Genomic DNA, 21,348 nt, shown 5'->3' with positions numbered 1-21,348 from the left:
CATATATTCTGTATTTTGGAAATTCGAATACGTGCCATGAATATCTGTAAAATTCGGTTTACTCATTGCAGATAATTGTAGCAGCAGTTTCTGTAGTGTAGTAATTATCACGTTCGCTTTACATGCGAAATATCCTCGGTTCGAAACCGTGCGGAAACAATGGTCATTTACACATTCAAGAAGTACTGTAGCGGTAACAGAGAAATTCATTAATACCTTATTTTGGAAATTCGAATACGTGCCATGAATATCTGTAAAATTCGGTTTACTCCTTGTAGCTAAATGTAAAAGCAGTTTCTGTAGTGTAGTAATTATCACGTTTGCTTCACACGCGAAAGGTCCCTGGTTCGAAACCAGGCGGAAACAACGCTCATTGACAAATTCAAGAAGTACCGTAGTGGTAACAGAGAATTTCATTAGTGAATTACTTTGGAAATTCGAATACCTGCCATGAATATCTGTAAAATTCGGTTTACTCCTTGTAGCAAATTGTAGCAGCAGTTTCTGTAGTCTAGTGGTTATCACGTTCGCTTTACATGCGAAATGTCCTCGGTTCGAACCTGGGTGGAAACAGTGCTCTTTAACACGTGCAGTAGGTGCTACACTTTTAACAGAGAATAATTATTTCCATAAATACCTAATTTTGGAAATTTGAACACGTGCCATGAATATCAGTAGAATTCGGTTTACTCCTTGCAGATACTTGTAGCAGCAGTTTCTGTAGTGTAGTGGTTATCACGTTTGCTTCACACGCGAAAGGTCCCTGTTTCGAAACCGGGCGGATACAAACCTCATTGACACATTCAAGAAGTACTATAGCGGTAACAGAGAATTTCATTAATGCCTTATTTTGGAAATTCGAATACGTGCCATGTATATCTGTAAAATTCGGTTTACTCCTTGTAGCAAGTTGTAGCAGTAGTTTCTGTAGTGTAGTGGTAATCACGTTTGCTTAACACGCGAAAGGTCCTCGGTTCGAAACCGGGCGGAAACAGTGCTCTTTGACACGTGCAGTAGGTACTGTACTTTTAACAGAGAATAGTTATTTTCATCAATTCTGTATTTTGGAAATTCGAATACGTGCCATGAATTTCTGTAAAATTCGGTTTACTCCTTGTAGCTAAATGTAGCAGCAGTTTCTGTAGTGTAGTTGTTATCACGTTTGCTTCACATCCGAAAAGTCCTTGGTTCGAAACCGGGCGGAAACAGTGCTCTTTTACACGTGCAGTAGTTACTTTACTTTTAACAGAGAATAGTTATTTTCATAAATGCCTTATTTTGGAAATTTGAACGCGTGCCATGAATATCTGTAAAATTAGGTTTACTCCTTGTAGATAAATGTAGCAGCAGGTTCTGTAGTGTAGTGGTTATCACGTTTGCTTCTGTTGATGATCAGTTACTTGAGAAGGAGACCAAGTCAAGACGCCGGACAGGGTGGATTCAATTATCGTAAGGCATCTTTATTAAGATACAAAGATATTTGGCATAGCGTGCACGGACTCGTTCTGTCACCTCTTAAGGAGACAGCAGAAAAAAGCCCCGAGAACATATTGTGTTTACATTTTATACAGTGTAACAATAATGTAATGACGTAGGTTGAGTCTGGTAGATTCGCTCTCCTGACTGGTCGATGAGTGTTGAGGGCGGTCCCGTCCCCGACTAATGTCGACTTCTCATTGGCTCTTGACAGTGTTCTTTGTTCTTGAAACCCAGCCCTCAGGGATGTGTGTGTGTGTGTGTGTGTGTGTGTGTGTGTCACGAGTCTACTCAGCCTACACCACTTCTAGCTTATCTTCATGTGTGTACCCGAGAGTCAGACACCCAAGGACAGTGCCTGTTTTTATGCTACAGTTAGGACAGTTTCTGCTACCAGCCCCTCCCGAACACCTGTCCTTGAGCGGCCCCACAACCAGGCATTGTGTGTGTGTGTGTGGGTAGTTAGGACTAACTGTTCTGCAAGATGTTAGCTTGGTATAATGATTGTGTAAGGTTACTGGCAGTGTTTAGGCAATATCGCATTAGTATTAAGAGACATAAAGAATATATTTATTACAAATCCCCCTCTTCACGTCTCCAAAGAGACGTGACAACTTCCGTCTACTCCTAACATGTGCTGGGTTGACTACCAGTCACCCAGGAACTTAAAACCTTCACACCCGGAAGAATACCATTACACGAACTGATTACACAAGGCTGGAGTAAAACACAAATTTGTCGAAGACAAATTTTGTGAGTCCCCCTCTTCACGTCTCACAAGAGACGTGACAATGTATAAGCAAAAGTCATAGTTATAGATGAAATTTGTCGAAAGACAAATTTTAAGTCCCCCTCTTCACGTCTCACAAGAGACGTGACACATCTAGTCTTGAAATATGTAAGTGGGTTCTGCTTCCTCAACAGTAAACCAATGATCATTGCCCAGAGCTGGATTCAGTGTCCTCTGGGGTCACTTCCATCAAAGGCATCATTCCGGTTGCCCATCTGCTCCGTTATCAATCTCTCCAGAATCCTGGAAATGAGACCTCTCGCACACGGGACCAAACAACAACCACACAACACAAACACTCATACCGGTGAAAGCAGCCCATAATACAGTTCTTACAACACTTTTCCATTTACCAAACATGGGCTGTGTTATCAGGAATGTACGTACAGCAATGAACCTAATCATTCTACCCACACCATCCTCCTTTGCCAATAACATATCGAGAGTCAGTCTATTTTACCAGGTCATGAGGGGGGTGGCGGATAATTGGTCAGAGAACCTCTTTACTGCATCCCTGTTTTCATTCATGAATCTCTGTTGATTATAAAATATGTCATTAATCCCATCCACATTTTTATTTGTTGTCAACCACCAAAATAATGTAGGGTTAAAAACTTCACATATTTGATTCATAGCTTTGTATTCATCTGGAACTTTCCTGAGGATTCCAATAGCATCCATCTAGACAAAGCTACTCCCATCCTGGTCAAAACTCCTCCTGTCCCTACTTTAGCCTCCTATAACTGGCCTCTGATGACTAACTCGAACTGGACCAATAACCCCAGGGCGCAAGCTAACCACCCTTCGTGGTAATTTCTGTCGCATGCGTCCTTTTCTGGTACTAGCCCACCCTTCATCAGTTATAGGTGCTGTGAGGTTAAACATTTTCTATTCATCTTTCAAACCTAAGTCAGTCACATTCACGATTACTTTCAGCCATTAAAGTCATCTAAGTTCTCGGTGCCATTCTTGTATCTATAACACTGGTGCTCATCAGGAATTTAGGTGAACCCGAGGTGGGTTGGCTGAGTACTTCAATCTGGCCAACCCCAATTCCTGTACAGTTGTCTGCTTCCCCAGGAAATTGTTTAATGTTTACCTTAAATTCTACATCTTGATCTTCTTTGATTCCTTATTCTGCATGTCACTCATCAGTGTATTATATAGTTTATCTTCTACTTCTTCTCAATGACAACGGTATCGTATGATTAGTGCCAGAAGGTGGTGGATCTGAATGTATCAGTCAGATTAGACTATGATGCAGCTCAGAGTCTCTACTCTTCCCAAAAACCGCCAACCCTCTCCTGGCCTTAGTCTCTCTGCTAGGTATCACCCCATACTCACACCTCTAGGAGCACACACAGTGATGAACGGTCGGGATAGGAAATCTTCGTTAAGGAGGTAACCCCCGGACCCTGTTGGTATCGGTTCTTCTCCTAACTCTGTGTGTGATCAACAGTGTTCATATGTGTACACACCTCCTTGCAGTGGGTAACGTGGACCCAAGTGACTCTCTCAGCTTTTCTAATGGCAAAGGCAGTGGTTTAACAGAACCTGGTATGGGCCTTCCCAATGGTGTTGCTTCCAGTTTTTTCTCCTCAGGGACTGGATCCACACCCAGTCTCCTGGTTGGATTGAGTGAATCACCTTCTCCTGTAATTCACCTGTTGGACACAAATTCTTGGACATACGGGTTTGGTTAACAAACAGTCTTCTCATGTGCTCTGCTAGTATATCTTTAATTTCTATGTCTACCTGTTCTGGCATCTCTAACTCTGGCCTTCTATAGGCTCTACCTGATTAGCTAAACTGTCATCCATCATTTAAAGAGATAGATCCTAGTAAACCAACTCTAGGGATAATGTCTTGACCTAATATTCTAGCTACCATAATCATGTCCACCAAGTAAGTTGGGAACGCTTCTACCCATTTGCTATACTTATCTGTTATTGTTAAACACCCCTTCTTCCCCTCAATCCGGAATAGTTCAATAAGTCAATTTCCAAATGTTTGGAATGGATATTCTACAAAAAATGTTTTTTGTTTAAATAATTATCCTAACCTGTTCTATCACCTGCTCTACCATACTCCCCCTATTTATACATGGCTCAAGCCATGTATCAATATTGCTGCATATCTAAACAAATTATCCTTATGTCAGCCCTTCTCTTGTAGGATTGCCCCCTTTTATTTCCCACATGTCCAATTCTCCCTGGGGCCTTCATCCTCGGCTATTCTGTAACAATTCTCTGTCAAGTGTTTTATCTTCTTTAAGATGTATCTGTGCTGTTTTGTATGGTTTTAAATGTCTATGTGCTTGTCTATGTAAATAGTAACTTTTCTCTCCTTTCTTATTTCACCGGTTCTAGTCAATGCTACTATTTCGGCCTACTGTGCAGAATAGTGTCTGAGCAATGGTTCAGAGTCTAACACCTGAAACCAACTAAGCTTTCATATCTCCTCCTAGCGAATTTACCAAACAAAAACTTAAAATCAAAACTAAAATACATGCCTGCCAATGGAGCCGATAGTCTCTCCATGAATTAATATCCTAAAGCTAAGTGAACCAAATTCTCTTCCTATCTACTCCTGCTGGCCCCCCTTCTTTCTTCCCGCTACTCCCCAACCCTCAAGGTTACAGCAGTGCAGGGGAGGATCTCTCTGTCTGCCCTTCTATCTGTCTCCAGCTTTTTCTCATAACAGAAAGCATCAAATCTGGGTTGTTTCCAAATATTGACTAAATGTCTCATTGTCTCCTTGGTTGCACTCCTGAACTTTAGAAAAATCAACCTGTCTAGATATTGCATATCTACTTAAATTTATCTCGATACCCTCAATAATTCTGGATCACCTACAGATGTCATGTATCCCTGTCCTGTTGACATAAGTCCACCATTATTAAACTTATTCACAACAAAATATAATAATACTAGTATATCAATTCCACAGCCTTGTTGTGTTAAATCTCTTACACTGAATTCAACAACAGCTGACTTCCTAAGGGAAAATAAACGTATCTAGATCATGTAAAAAAAATACCCCTGCTACTGGCCAAAATATTTTAAAATCACATAATCAGATCAAAATGACTCATCTGATTTACTCCACCCAGGAAAAATATTTTACCCTTATTGTTCTAGGAAAATAGACTTAAGGAAGCCTACCCTTAGTCTAAGGCTTTGCCCTTTTAGTCCTATCATTGGTTCAAATTATCAATTGTGTCTAAGAGCTTTAACTCCATCATAATTATCAGTTCTACAAATTCCCTTAAAATCAATATCACCAATGCCCTTAAATTCACCATCCAAATGGCTTTTCAATGTGGCTGATCAGACCACACAGGAAAAGTCACCAGAGGGGTTAAAAAGTCATACCACCCTTTCAGAACCGTGTTTCTTACTACATTAAACAAATTAAAGCTAAGAACTTTATCTACATTTGTATCCCAGGTTCCCAGAACATCCCTTATCAAAAGAATTTCGTGTGTTTATTAAAACTCAGAAAACAAAACTTCCAAAATGCCATGTGTGTATACCCCTTTAAGATATCCTGTCCCTAGGATTTTTCCAAAGACAGTTAAGCGCTCCTTTTTCCATAAAATAACCACTTGGTCAGCATTTCCTCATACTACACCGATTCAAAAACCCAAACGTTAACTACAAACAAAACCTAAAAATACTTTATAATTCCATTATACTCCCCCCGGTCATTAGTTTTAAACTTATTTGAACATGCGCTACCCTTGGATACAATACTGTACTTCAAACCTATTAAACTCCCCTACTTTAACATACTGCTTGACTAATTTAACCCAAGATTGCTTAAAACCTTAAACCCCTTCAGTTTGTCTGCAAACCGGCCCATTCTGTTTGCTAGGAATACCCTGCCATTATACACAACTGTGTTTAATGTGCACCGTCCCTGTAAAAATAAAATTAACTCCACCTGCAATTCACTTTACTAACTTAATATTTTTCCATGCAATGTTCAAATCCCCACCAGTGAGAGTTCCTAAGGATACTCCGGCAATGATTATGAAAATAACAAACAGGGGAGCTGATATCCCCAGCCTCTCCCAGGGAGGGAGATAACCCGACCCTGGGCGTGGCGCCTTAGGTCGTGGAAACGGGAGCTGTGTTCCCATTTTCCACAACTAAGGTTTCAGTGGTTGGAATCGAATTTTAGGGCGCGCAAATCGGCCCTGGTTTCAGTCAAAGTTCTGGAAGGGGTTGGGGCCGGAGTGCAGTGTGTAAGGTGGTGCCACAACATAGTCCCAATAGTAAGCCCCATAATTACCATACAAATAATAAACGCCCTGGTGGATATTCCCAACCTCTCCCAGGGATATATTAGCCTCCTACGCCCTTCCACCTGGGCCTCCTCCTTCATCAAGGTCCACCTCAAAGGCGGCATTTTGGAGTCCTAATTGGAGGAACGCAAATCGTTCCGTACTTCTGCAAGAGTACGTGAAGGAGTTGGGGCTGGTGTGCAATGTGTCAGGTGGTGCCAAGGTGCGCCTGATTTACCTTTGACCTGGACAGAGTGTGAAGTAACTTCCTTCACTTCGTACGGTCCAGTCCACCTGGGTTCGGACCACTTTCTCTTGTGGACCCGGACCCTCACCCAGTCCCCAACTTTTACCTTAGGTGACTGGTCCTCCGGCAGCTCCCCCTCTTGGGCCTTCCGTACCTGCGCAGAGAGAGCTACAGAAAGTTCCGTCAGTTTTCTCACATAGTCAGACATTCCTATTCTCAGCACATCAAGAGGGGGCATATGACCTCCCTCCCTTGGTGGGCCAGGCATGACTCTCCCCGTCATTATCTCATGGGGAGAGAGAGATGGGTCCCCGCCAGTCATGGCCATCAGTGCCAGTGGTAGGGCTTCCACCCAGGTTAGCTTCGAACCTGCACATACCTTAGCAATCTTAGCCTTAAGAGTTTGATTTGCATGTTCCGCTAGGCCCTGAGATTGTGGCCTGTACACTGACCCGAATTTGTGCACAATTCCAAACCTTTCCTCCACCTGTCTCAGGTGTTTATTGCTGAAATGGGATCCGTTACCGGAACGGATTTGTCTCGGAACCCCATACCTAGGTATGAGGTCTCTTTGCAGCCATTTGATGACTGATTTGGCATCTTCCCGTGCCGTTGGTATTGCCTCTACCCACCTAGAGAACCTGTCTACCATTACTAACAGGTACCTTTTTCCTCCCACCACGTTATCTTCTCCCATGTCTGTGTAATCTATACTAATGTCTTGGAAACAGGCATTGGGTACTGGGTAAGATCCCATGGGCGTCTGGTATCTGGTTTTTTATATGGAAGCGCCCTTCTAGTCTCCTCTATGGCCCAAACTCCTATTCTCAATTCTGCTTCAGCCTTTTCTCTGTTTTTAGTTCCTTGTTTCTTAAACATATGCCTTCTGTTGCCTTCCACTTCCCCTGCTATTCCTTTCTGCACTACCTCCTTCAACCCATCTTCCATCACTAACAGCTGGCTTTTAGTGGGGGCTCCCCCGCTAAAATAGCCCGCCTGTGTCCATGTCAGTTTCACTTCCTCCCACACTTTTCTAATTGCTTTATACTGTTCCTCTCCTCCTGCCCTCTCTCTTATTTTTTGTTCCAAATATTCACTGAATTTAAGTTTAGTCGGCGGAATAGACGCCATATTTATTTATGAATTACCCACTATCCTTTGTATACTTAGCCCGTCGTTGGTCAAGACCAACGATGTATTCACGGTGCCGGCACAGTCTTGTCTTACCTCTGGTGCCCCACCCTCGTAAACAAAGTTATTTTAAAATATTAGGACTAATATTCTGAATAGGCTAAAACATTAACCCGGTCAATACCAACTCCCCGGTGATTACCTCAATTTGGTGTTCAATGTTATTTAGGTCCTCCTCGGTACTTACACATCAAACCCTTACTCAGTTCTATAGACAGACAGATCGCACACCCGGGCTGAAACCCAAACTATTGGTATCGCTTCGCGCCTTCGGGGTACGTACAAACAAAACGCTCTCAAAACAGGGCCGGAAACAGATTCCAGGCGCCCTGGAGGCGCACGAATCCCTCCCTAAACAAAGTCTTAAACCGGAACTATTTCTAGATGTCCGGGACGAAACTAAACACGTTATCACAATAAAGTTTCGGGACTTCCGACCAAAATCGGCTTATCTAGCTACTTGCTACTCCAATCATTCCCTAAATGAAGTCTTAAACCGAAACCAGAATAAATTCCGGAGATCCGGGACGAAACTAAATAATTTTAACTGGATTATTATTGTTTGAGTTATATCTACTTTAACCGACCCGCTTATGCTGAGTGTTCCCTCCTGGTCAGCCAGTTCAGGAGGCCTTCTCTAGTTAGCAGTCGTCACTATCAATGTTGTGCCACACAGGCTATCAGTTTTAACCGGGAAGAGTCACACAGACTCTTTGACCCACACAGGATCGCCACACAGGCTCTCTATCTTCACTCTTATGCCACACAGGCTCACAGATCCACACAGGATCGCTCTATCCAGTCAAATATCTTTGTAATCAGCCTTGTCAACATAATACAATTTAGTATAAAATTTAACAACAATTCATACTCACGCCCAGTACTACTGATCAAAAATTTGGATAAGACTATAGTACAATATGCAGATTTTTGTTTTAACAGGCTCTGCTTACCTTATTTAGTCGAGCTCGTTGATCAGTTTCCCGGGGCAAGCAGAATCGCCGATGACTCCTGCGGACAGGTCACCCGTTCCCTCGAGATTGCCCTTGACTTGTCCCCTCTCTCATCAACCTTTCATGGACCGAATTCAGAAGTGTGAAACCATCCTCTGCTACCAAGTTTTGTTGATGATCAGTTACTTGAGAAGGAGACCAAGTCAAGACGCCGGACAGGGTGGATTCAATTATCGTAAGGCATCTTTATTAAGATACAAAGATATTTGGCATAGCGTGCACGGACTCGTTCTGTCACCTCTTAAGGAGACAGCAGAAAAAAGCCCCGAGAACATATTGTGTTTACATTTTATACAGTGTAACAATAATGTAATGACGTAGGTTGAGTCTGGTAGATTCGCTCTCCTGACTGGTCGATGAGTGTTGAGGGCGGTCCCGTCCCCGACTAATGTCGACTTCTCATTGGCTCTTGACAGTGTTCTTTGTTCTTGAAACCCAGCCCTCAGGGATGTGTGTGTGTGTGTGTGTGTGTGTGTGTGTCACGAGTCTACTCAGCCTACACCACTTCTAGCTTATCTTCATGTGTGTACCCGAGAGTCAGACACCCAAGGACAGTGCCTGTTTTTATGCTACAGTTAGGACAGTTTCTGCTACCAGCCCCTCCCGAACACCTGTCCTTGAGCGGCCCCACAACCAGGCATTGTGTGTGTGTGTGTGGGTAGTTAGGACTAACTGTTCTGCAAGATGTTAGCTTGGTATAATGATTGTGTAAGGTTACTGGCAGTGTTTAGGCAATATCGCATTAGTATTAAGAGACATAAAGAATATATTTATTACACTTCACATGCGAAAAGTCTTCGGTTAGAAACCGGTCGGAAACAACGCTCAATGACATATTCAAGAAGTATCATAGTGGTAACAGAGAAATTCGTTAATGCCTTATTTTGGAAATTCGAATACGTGCCATGAATATCGGTAAAATTCGGTTTACTCCTTGCAGCTAATTGTAGAAGCAGTTTCTGTAGTGTAGTGGTTTTCACGTTTGCTTAACACGCGAAAGGTCCTCGGATCGAAACCGGGCGGAAACAGTGCTCTTTAACACGTGCAATAGGTACTTTGCTTTTAACAGAGAATAGTTATTTTCATAAATACCTAATTTTTGGAAATTTGAACACGTGCCATGTATATCAGTAAAATTCGGTTTACTCCTTGCAAGATAATTGTAGCAGCAGTTTCTGTAGTGTAGTGGTTATCACGTTTGCTTCACATGCGAAAGGTCCCTGGTTCGAAACCGGGCGGAAACAAAGCTCATTCACACATTCAAGAAGTACTATTGCGGTAACAGAGAATTTCATTAATGCCTTATTTTGGAAATTCGAATACGTGCCATGAATATCTGTGGAATTCGGTTTACTCCTTGCAGAAAAATCAAGCAGCAGTTTCTGTAGTGTAGTGGTTATCACGTTCGCTTAACACGCGAAAGGTCCTCGGTTCGAAACCGGGCGGAAACAGTGCTCTTTGTCACGTGCAGTGGGTACTGTACTTTTAACAGAGAATAGTTATTTTCATAAATTCTGTATTTTGGAAATTCGAACACGTGCCATGAATATCTGTAAAATTTGGTTTACTCCTTGCAGCTAATTGTAGCAGCAGTTTCTGTACTGTAGTGGTTATCCCGTTCGCTTAACACGCAAAAGGTCCTCGGATCAAAACCGGGTAGAAACTGTGCTCTTTGACACGTGCAGTAGGTACTGTACTTTTAACAGAGAATAGTTCTTTTCATAAATTCTGTATTTTGGAAATTCGAATACGTGCCATGAATATCAGTAAAATTCGGTTTACTCCTTGTAGCTAAATGTAGCAGCAGTTTCTGTAGTTTAGTGGTTATCACGTTCGCTTAACACGCGAAAGGTCCTCGGTTCGAAACCGGACGGAAACAGTGCTCTTTGACACATGCAGTAGGCACTGTACTTTTAACAGAGAATAGTTATTTTCATAAATACCTTATTTTGGAAATTAGAACGCGTGCCATGAATATCTGTAAAATTCGGTTTACTCCTTGTAGCAAAATGTAGCAGCAGTTTCTGTAGTGTAGTGGTTATCACGTTTGCTACACAAGAGAAAGGTCCCTGGTTCGAAACCAGGCAGAAACAACGCTCATTGACAAATTCAAGAAGTACCGTAGTGGTTACAGAGAATTTCAATTATTCCTTATTTTGGAAATTCGAATACGTTCCATGAATATCTTTAAAATTCGGTTTACTCCTTGCAGCTAATTGTGCCAGCAGTTTCTGTACTGTAGTGGTTATCACATTTCCTTTACACGAGAAAGGTCCTCGGTTTGAAACCGGGCAGAAACAGTGCTCGTTGACACATGCAGTAGGTAATGTACTTTAAACAGAGAATCGTTATTTTCATAAATGCCTTATTTTGGAAATTCGAATACGTGCCATGAATATCTGTAAAATTCGGTTTACTTCTTGCAGAAAAATCAAGAAGCAGTTTCTGTAGTCTAGTGGTTATCACGTTCGCTTTACATGCGAAATGTCCTCGGTTTGAAAAACGGGCGGAAACAGTGCTCTTTAACACGTGCAGTAGGTACTATACTTTAAACAGAGAATAGTTAATTTCGTAAATTCTGTATTTTGGAAATTCGAATACGTGCCATGAATATCTGTAAAATTCGGTTTACTCCTTGTAGCTAAATGTAGCAGCAGTTTCTGTAGTGTAGTTGTTATCACGTTTGCTTCACATCCGAAAAGTCCTTGGTTCGAAACCGGGCGGAAACAACGCTCATTGACACATTCAAGAAGTATCATAGTGGTAACAGAGAAATTCGTTAATGCCTTATTTTGGAAATTTGAATAAGTGCCATTAATATCTTTAAAATTCGGTTTACTCCTTGAAGCTAATTGTAGCAGCAGTTTCTGTAGTCTAGTGGTTATCACGTCGAACCGAGGATGCGAAAAGTCCTCGGATCGAAACCGGGTGGAAACAGTGCTCTTTGACACGTGCAGTAGGTACTGTACTTTTAACAGAGAAAAGTTCTTTTCATAAATTTTGTATTTTGGAAATTTGAACGCATGCCATGAATATCGGTAAAATTCGGTTTACTCCTTGCAGATAATTGTAGAAGCGGTTTCTGTAGTCTAGTGGTTATCACGTCGAACCGAGGACGCGAAAGGTCCTCGGTTCGGAACCGGGCGGAAACAATGCTCATTGACACATTCAAGAAGTACTATAACGGTAACAGAGAATTTCAGTAATGCCTTATTTTGGAAATTCGAATACGTGCCATGAATATCTGTAAAATTCGGTTTACTCCTTGTAGCAAAATGTAGCAGCAGTTTCTGTAGTGTAGTGGTTATCACGTTTGCTTAATACGCGAAAGGTCCTCTGTTCGAAACCGGGTGGAAACAGTGCTATTTGACACGTCCAGTAAGGTACTGTACTTTTAACAGAGAAAAGTTATTTTCATAAATTCTGTATTTTGGAAGTTCGAATACGCGCCATGAATATCAGTAAAATTCGGTTTACTCCTTGTAGCTAAATGTAGCAGCAGTTTCTGTAGTGTAGTGGTTATCACGTTCGCTTAACAAGCGAAAGGTCCTCGGTTCGAAACTCGGCGGAAACAGTGCTCTTTGACATGTGAAGTAGGCACTATTCGTTTAACAGAGAATAGTTATTTTCATAAATTCTGTATTTTGGAAGTTCGAATACGCGCCATGAATATCAGTAAAATTCGGTTTACTCCTTGTAGCTAAATGTAGCAGTAGTTTCTGTAGTGTAGTGGTTCTCATGTTTGCTTCACACGCGAAAGGTCCCTGGTTCGAAACCAGGCGGAAACAACGCTCATTGACACATTGAAGAAGTACCATAGTGGTAACAGAGAATTTCATTAGTCCCTTATTTTGGAAATTCGAATACGTGCCATGAATATCTTTAAAATTCGGTTTACTCCTTGCAGCTAATTGTAGTACTAGTTTCTGTGGTGTAGTGGTTATCACGTTCGCCTCACACGCGAAAGGTCCCTGGTTCGAAACCAGGGGAAAACAACGCTCATTGACACATTCAAGAAGTACTGTAGCGGTAACAGATAATTTCATTAATGCCTTATTTTGGAAATTTGAATACGTGCCATGAATATCTGTAAAATTCGGTTTACTCCTTGCAGAAAAATCAAGCAGCAGTTTCTGTAGTGTAGTGGTTATCACGTTCGCTTCACACGCGAAAGGTCCCTGGTTCGAAACCAGGTGGCAACAACACTCAGTAACATATTCAATTAGTACCACAGAGAATTTCATTAATCCCTTATTTTGGAAATTCGAATACGTTCCATGAATATCTTTAAAATTCGGTTTACTCCTTGCAGCTAATTGTAGCAGAAGTTTCTGTGGTGTAGTATTTATCACGTTCGCTTCACACACGAAAGGTCCCTGGTTCGGAAACAATGCTCATTGACACATTCAAGATGTATCATAGTGGTAACAGAGAAATTCATTAATGCCTTATTTTGGAAATTCGAATACGTGCCATGAATATCTGTAAAATTCAGTTTACTCCTCGCAGAAAAATCAAGCAGCAGTTTCTGTAGTGTAGTGGTTATCACGTTCGCTTTACATGCGAAAGGTCCTCGGTTCGAAACCGGGCGGAAACAGTGCTCTTTGACACGTGCAGTAGGTATTGTTCTTTTAATAGAGAATAGTTATTTTCGTAAATGCCTAATTTTGGAAATTTGAACACGTGCCATGAATATCTGTAAAATTCGGTTTACTGCTTGCAGACAATTGCAGCAGCAGTTTCTGTAGTGTAGTGGTTATCACGTTCGCTTTACATGCGAAACGTCCTCGGTTCGAAACCGGGTGGAACAGTGCTCTTTGACATGTGCATTAGGTACTATACGTTTAACAGAGAATAGTTTTTTTCATAAATACCTAATTTTGGAAATTTGAACGCGTGCCATGAATATCTGTAAAATTCGGTTTACTCCTTGTAGCAAAATGTAACAGCAGTTTCTGTAGTGTAGAAATTATCACGTTTGCTTCACACGCGAAAGGTCCCTGGTTCGAAACCAGGCGGAAACAACGATCATTGACAAATTCAAGAAGTACCGTAGTGGTAACAGAGAATTTCAATAGTGCCTTATTTTGGAAATTCGAATACCTGCCATGAATATCTTTAAAATTCAGTTTACTCCTTGTATCTAATTGTAGCAGCAGTTTCTGTAGTCTAGTGGTTATCACGTTCGCTTTACATGCGAAATGTCCTCGGTTCGAACCTGGGTGGAAACAGTGCTCTTTAACACGTGCAGTAGGTACTATACTTTTAACCGAGAATAGTTATTTTCATAAATACCTAATTTTGGAAATTTGAACACGTGCCATGGATATCAGTAAAATTCGGTTTACTCCTTGCAGATAAGTGTTGCAGCAGTTTCTGTAGTGTAGTGGTTATCACGTTAGCTTCACACGCGAAAGGTCCCTGGTTCGAAACCGGGTGGAAACAACGCTCATTGACACATTGAAGAAGTACTATTGCGGTAACAGAGAATTTCATTACTGCTGTATTTTGGAAATTCGAATTCGTGCCATGAATATCTGTAAAATTCGGTTTACTCCTTGCAGCTAATTGTAGCAGCAGTTTCTGTAGTCTAGTGGTTATCACGTTTGCTTAACACGCAAAGGTCCTCGGTTCGAAACCGGGTGGAAACAGTGCTCTTTGACATGTGCAGTAGGTACTTTACTTTTAACAGAGAAAAGTTATTTTCATATATTCTGTATTTTGGAAATTCGAATACGTGCCATGAATATCTGTAAAATTCGGTTTACTCATTGCAGATAATTGTAGCAGCAGTTTCTGTAGTGTAGTAATTATCACGTTCGCTTTACATGCGAAATGTCCTCGGTTCGAAACCGTGCGGAAACAATGGTCATTTACACATTCAAGAAGTACTGTAGCGGTAACAGAGAAATTCATTAATACCTTATTTTGGAAATTCGAATACGTGCCATGAATATCTGTAAAATTCGGTTTACTCCTTGTAGCTAAATGTAAAAGCAGTTTCTGTAGTGTAGTAATTATCACGTTTGCTTCACACGCGAAAGGTCCCTGGTTCGAAACCAGGCGGAAACAACGCTCATTGACAAATTCAAGAAGTACCGTAGTGGTAACAGAGAATTTCATTAGTGAATTATTTTGGAAATTCGAATACCTGCCATGAATATCTGTAAAATTCGGTTTACTCCTTGTAGCTAATTGTAGCAGCAGTTTCTGTAGTCTAGTGGTTATCACGTTCGCTTTACATGCGAAATGTCCTCGGTTCGAACCTGGGTGGAAACAGTGCTCTTTAACACGTGCAGTAGGTACTATACTTTTAACAGAGAATAATTATTTCCATAAATACCTAATTTTGGAAATTTGAACACGTGCCATGAATATCAGTAAAATTCGGTTTACTCCTTGCAGATACTTGTAGCAGCAGTTTCTGTAGTGTAGTGGTTATCACGTTTGCTTCACACGCGAAAGGTCGCTGTTTCGAAACCGGGCAGATACAAACCTCATTGACACATTCAAGAAGTACTATAGCGGTAACAGAGAATTTCATTAATGACTTATTTTGGAAATTCGAATACGTGCCATGTATATCTGTAAAATTTGGTTTACTCCTTGTAGCAAATTGTAGCAGTAGTTTCTGAAGTGTAGTGGTAATCATGTTTACTTAACACGCGAAAGGTCCTCGGTTCGAACCCGGGCGGAAACAGTGCTCTTTGACACGTGCAGTAGGTACTGTACTTTTAACAGAGAATAGTTATTTTCATCAATTCTGTATTTTGGAAATTCGAATACGTGCCATGAATTTCTGTAAAATTCGGTTTACTCCTTGTAGCTAAATGTAGCAGCAGTTTCTGTAGTGTAGTTGTTATCACGTTTGCTTCACATCCAAAAAGTCCTTGGTTCGAAACCGGGCGGAAACAGTGCTCTTTTACACGTGCAGTAGGTACTTTACTTTTAACAGAGAATAGTTATTTTCATAAATGCCTTATTTTGGAAATTTGAACGCGTGCCATGAATATCTGTAAAATTAGGTTTACTCCTTGCAGATAATTGTAGCAGCAGTTTCTGTAGTGTAGTGGTTATCACGTTTGCTTAACACGCGAATAGTCCTCTGTTCGAAACAGGGTGGAAACAGTGCTCTTTGACACGTCCAGTAAGGTACTGTACTTTTAACAGAGAAAAGTTATTTTCATAAATTCTGTATTTTGGAAATTCGAATACGTGCCATGAATATCTGTAAAATTCGGTTTCCTCCTCGTAGCTAAATGTAGCAGCAGTTTCTGTAGTGTAGTGGTTATCACGTTCGCTTAACATGCGAAAAGTCCTCGGTTCGAAACCGGGCGTGAACAGTGCTCTTTGACATGTGCAGTAGGCACTATACTTTTAACAGAGAATAGTTATTTTCATAAATTCTGTATTTTGGAAATTCGAATACGTGCCATGAATATCTGTAAAATTCGGTTTACTCCTTGTAGATAAATGTAGCAGCAGTTTCTGTAGTGTAGTGGTTATCACGTTCGCTTAACACGCGAAAGGTCCTCGGATCAAAACTGGGTGGAAACAGTGCTCTTTGACACGTGCAGTAGGTACTGTGCTTTTTACAGAGAATAGTTATTTTCATAAATTCTGTATTTTGGAAATTCAAATACGTGCCATGAATATCTGTAAATTTCAGTTTACTCCTTGTAGCAAACTGTAGCAGCAGTTTCTGTAGTGTAGTGGTTATCACGTTCGCTTTACACGCGAAAGGTCCTTGGTTTGAAACCGGGCAGAAACAGTGCTCTTTGACACATGCAGTAGGTACTGTACTTTAAACAGAGAATAATTATTTTCATAAATGCCTTATTTTGGAAATTCGAATACGTGCCATGAATATCTGTAAAATTCGGTTTACTTCTTGCAGAAAAATCAAGCAGCAGTTTCTGTAGTCTAGTGGATATCACGTTCGCTTTACACGCGAAATGTCCTCAGTTTGAAAAACGGGTGGAAACAGTGCTCTTTAACACGTGCAGTAGGTACTATACTTTTAACAGAGAATAATTATTTCCATAAATACCTAATTTTGGAAATTTGAACACGTGCCATGAATATCAGTAAAATTCGGTTTACTCCTTGCAGATAATTGTAGCAGCAGTTTCTGTAGTGTTGTGGTTATCACGTTTGCTTCACAAGCGAAAGGACCCTGTTTCGAAACCGGGCTGAAACAAACCTCATTGACACATTCAAGAAGTACTATAGCGGTAACAGAGAATTTCATTAATGCCTTATTTTGGAAATTCGAATACGTGCCATGTATATCTGTAAAATTCAGTTTACTCCTTGTAGCAAATTGTAGCAGTAGTTTCTGCAGTGTAGTGGTAATCACGTTTGCTTAACACGCGAAAGGTCCTCGGTTCGAAACCGGGCGGAAACAGTGCTCTTTGGCACGTGCAGTAGGTACTGTACTTTTAACAGAGAATAGTTATTTTCATCAATTCTGTTTTTTGGAAATTCGAATACGTGCCATGAATATCTGTAAAATTCGGTTTACTCCTTGTAGCTAAATGTAGCAGCAGTTTCTGTAGTGTAGTTGTTATCACGTTTGCTTCACATCCGAAAAGTCCTTTGTTCGAAACCGGGCGGAAACAGTGCTCTTTTACACGTGCAGTAGGTACTTTACTTTTAATAACCTCTTACATCTACACGTTCCGCTAGCGGAACGTCTGCTCCAATATCCAATGATGGGCGGGGCGCGAAATTCAAACTCCTCTAAATCCGAAAACTTACACTTTTCAAACATATGACTATGTTACAGCTATTTAAAGACAAGACTCTCCTTTATCTAACCAAACTGTCCGATTTCAAAAAGGCTTTACAGCGAAAGCAAAACATTAGATTATGTCAGCAGAGTACCCAGCCAGGAATAATCACACAGCCATTTTTCAAGCTAGCATATCATGTCACATAAACCCAAACCATATCTAAATGCAGCACTAACCTTTGATGATCTTCATCAGATGACACACCTAGGACATTGTGTTATACAATACATGCATGTCTGTTCAATCAAGTTCATATTTATATCAAAAACCAGCTTTTTACATTAGCATGTGACGTTCAGAACTAGCATTCCCACCGAACACTTCCGGTGATTTTACTAAATTACTCACGATAAACGTTCACAAAAAGCATAACAATTATTTTAAGAATTATAGATACAGAACTCCTCTATGCACTCGATATGTCCGATTTTAAAATAGCTTTTCGGATGAAGCACATTTTGCAATAATGTAAGTACATAGCCCGGCGTTACAGGGCTAGCTATTTAGACACCCACCCAGTGTAGCCTTCACCAAAATCACATTTCCTATAAGAAAAATGTTCTTACCTTGCTTGTTCTTCATCAGAATACACTGCCAGGACTTCTACTTCAATAACAAATGTAGGTTTGGTCCCAAATAATCCATCGTTATATCCAAACAGCGACGTTTTGTTCGTGCGTTCTAGACACTATCCCAACGCTAAATCTCGGCCACGAGCATGACGCAAAATATGACAAAAAATTTCGAAATATTCCATTACCGTACTTCAAAGCATGTCAACCGCTGTTTAAAACCAATATTTATGCAATTTATCTCGTAGAGAAGCGATAATATTCCGACCGGGAATCTGCCTGTCTGTAAACTGAGGAAAAAACCGAAAGCCGGGGGCGGGGCGTGTCACGCGCCTAAGGCTTAGTCCATTGACTGACCACTCAGCTTTTGCTCTCGTGTGCTTCAGCCAGGGCTTTGAATGACATCATTCCTGTTTTTCCCGGGCTGTGAGACTCCATTGTTGACGTGAGAAGTGTCACGTAAGAGCAGAGATCCTTTGTAAACGATAGAGAGAATCAAGAAGGGCAAGAAATGTTCAGACAGGGTACTTCCTGAACAGAAGCATCTCAGGTTTTTGCCTGCCATAGGAGTTCTGTTATACTCACAGACACCATTCAAACAGTTTCAGAAACTTTGGAGTGTTTTCTCTCCAAAGCTAATAATTATATGCATATTCCAGTTTCTGGGCAGGACTAATAATCAGATTAAATCGGGTACGTTTTTTATCCAGCCGTGAAATTACTGCCCCCTAGATGTAAGAGGTTTTAACAGAGAATAGTTATTTTCATAAATGCCTTATTTTGGAAATTTGAACGCGTGCCATGAATATCTGTAAAATTCGGTTTACTCCTTGCAGATAATTGTAGCAGCAGTTTCTGTAGTGTAGTGGTTATCACGTTTGCTTCACACGTGAAAAGTCCCTGGTTCGAAACCCAGCGGAAACAACGCTAATTGACACATTCAAGAAGTATCATAGTGATAACAGAGAAATTTGTTAATGCCTTATTTTGGAAATTCGAATACGTGCCATGAATATCTGTAAAATTCGGTTTAGTCCTTGTAGCAAACTGTAGCAGCAGTTTCTGTAGTGTAGTGGTTATCACGTTTGCTTAACATGCGAAAAGTCCTCGGTTCGAAACCGGGTGGAAACAGTGTTCTTTGACACGTCCAGTAAGGTACTGTACTTTTAACAGAGAAAAGTTATTTTCATAAATTCTGTATTTTGGAAATTCGAATACGTGCCATGAATATCAGTAAAATTCGGTTTCCTCCTCGTAGCTAAATGTAGCAGCAGTTTCTGTAGTGTAGTGGTTATCACGTTCGCTTAACATGCGAAAAGTCCTCGGTTCGAAACCGGGCGGAAACAGTGCTCTTTGACATGTGCAGTAGGCGCTATACTTTTAACAGAGAATAGTTATTTTCATAAATTCTGTATTTTGGACATTCAAATACGTGCCATGAATATCTGTAAAATTCGGTTTACTCCTTGTAGATAATTGTGTAGTTTAGAGTAATTATCGAGGTTAGCTAGCCAGCTATTTTCGTCCCCCGCGACGCCACTTTCCAAACCTAGCCAACTATTACCGACGAGCAGCATTGTAGAAACTAAATACATTACAAAGGAACGTCTTGATTAGTGTTATGTTAGCTAGCTACATAGTTGCCTTTGTATCATGATAAGGTGTAGTACTGAAACTATCGAGGTTACCTAGCCAGCTACACTTTCAAACAAAGTCAACAACGCAGCCACTGCTAGCTAGCCTAATTCACCAGCCAGCAGTACTGTATCATTTTAGTCTAAGGTTTTTGCAACGTAAGCTTAACTTTCTGAACATTCGAGACGTGTAGTCCACTTGTCATTCCAATCTCCTTTGCATTAGCGTTGCCTCTTCTGTAGCCTGTCAACTATGTGTCTGTCTATCCCTGTTCTCTCCCCTCTGCACAGGCCATACAAACGCTTCACACCGCGTGGCTGCTGCCACTCTAACCTGGTGGTCCCAGCTCGCACGACCCACGTGGAGTTCCAGGTCTCCGGCAGCCTCTGGAACTGCCGGTCTGCGGCCAACAAGGCAGAGTTCATCTCAGCCTATGCTACCCTCCAGTCCCTCGACTTCCTGGCGCTGACGGAAACATGGATTACCACAGATAACACTGCTACTCCTACTGCTCTCTCCTCGTCTGCCCACGTGTTCTCGCATACCCCGAGAGCATCTGGCCAGCGGGGTGGTGGCACTGGAATCCTCATCTCTCCCAAGTGGACTTTCTCTCTCTCTCCCCTGACCCATCTGTCTATCGCCTCCTTTGAATTCCATGCTGTCACGGTTACCAGCCCTTTCAAGCTTAACATCCTTATCATTTATCGCCCTCCAGGTTCCCTTGGAGAGTTCATCAATGAGCTTGACGCCTTGATAAGTTCCTTTCCTGAGGATGGCTCACCTCTCACAGTTCTGGGTGACTTTAACCTCCCCACGTCTACCTTTGACTCATTCCTCTCTGCCTCCTTCTTTCCACTCCTCTCCTCCTTTGACCTCACCCTCTCACCTTCCCCCCCTACTCACAAGGCAGGCAATATGTTTGACCTCATCTTTACTAGATGCTGTTCTTCCACTAATCTCATTGCAACTCCCCTCCAAATCTCCGACCACTACCTTGTATCCTTTTCCCTCTCGCTCTCCTCCAACACTTCTCACTCTGCCCCTACTCGGATGGTATTGCGCCGTCGCAACCTTCGTTCTCTCTCTCCCGCTACTCTCTCCTCTTCCATCCTATCATCTCTTCCCTCTGCTCAAACCTTCTCCAACCTATCTCCTGATTCTGCCTCCTCAACCCTCCTCTCCTCCCTTTCTGCATCCTTTGACTCTCTCTGTCCCCTATCCTCCAGGACGGCTCGGCCCTCCCCTCCTGCTCCATGGCTCGACGACTCATTGCGAGCTCACAGAACAGGGCTCCGGGCAGCCGAGCGGAAATGGAGGAAAACTCGCCTCCCTGCGGACCTG

At 41.6% G+C, this 21,348-nt stretch overlaps 1 protein-coding gene and 6 non-coding genes across 7 annotated transcripts in view; all 7 read left to right on the top strand.

The window, feature by feature from the left end:
• LOC115151395 (zinc finger protein 501-like) overlaps nt 1-21,348 on the top strand; it is a gene marked incomplete at its 3' end in the record, with an annotated part of 77,698 nt that overhangs the window by 5,636 nt on the left and 50,714 nt on the right. The gene's annotated exons all lie outside the window — the stretch shown is intronic.
• Nucleotides 10,177-10,249, top strand: trnav-cac (transfer RNA valine (anticodon CAC)). The gene has a single exon. It is a non-coding gene; the product is annotated as a tRNA-Val (tRNA).
• On the top strand, nt 10,384-10,456 carry trnav-aac (transfer RNA valine (anticodon AAC)). Its single transcript has one exon. It is a non-coding gene; the product is annotated as a tRNA-Val (tRNA).
• Nucleotides 12,292-12,364, top strand: trnai-aau (transfer RNA isoleucine (anticodon AAU)). The gene has a single exon. It is a non-coding gene; the product is annotated as a tRNA-Ile (tRNA).
• On the top strand, nt 13,530-13,602 carry trnav-uac (transfer RNA valine (anticodon UAC)). The gene has a single exon. It is a non-coding gene; the product is annotated as a tRNA-Val (tRNA).
• Nucleotides 16,704-16,776, top strand: trnav-uac (transfer RNA valine (anticodon UAC)). Its single transcript has one exon. It is a non-coding gene; the product is annotated as a tRNA-Val (tRNA).
• trnav-aac (transfer RNA valine (anticodon AAC)) lies at nt 19,646-19,718 on the top strand. Its single transcript has one exon. It is a non-coding gene; the product is annotated as a tRNA-Val (tRNA).

Source organism: Salmo trutta, chromosome 17 (assembly GCF_901001165.1).
Source record: "Salmo trutta chromosome 17, fSalTru1.1, whole genome shotgun sequence".
NCBI classification, from domain to species: domain Eukaryota; kingdom Metazoa; phylum Chordata; class Actinopteri; order Salmoniformes; family Salmonidae; genus Salmo; species Salmo trutta.
This window is presented reverse-complemented; position numbering and strand designations above follow the sequence as displayed.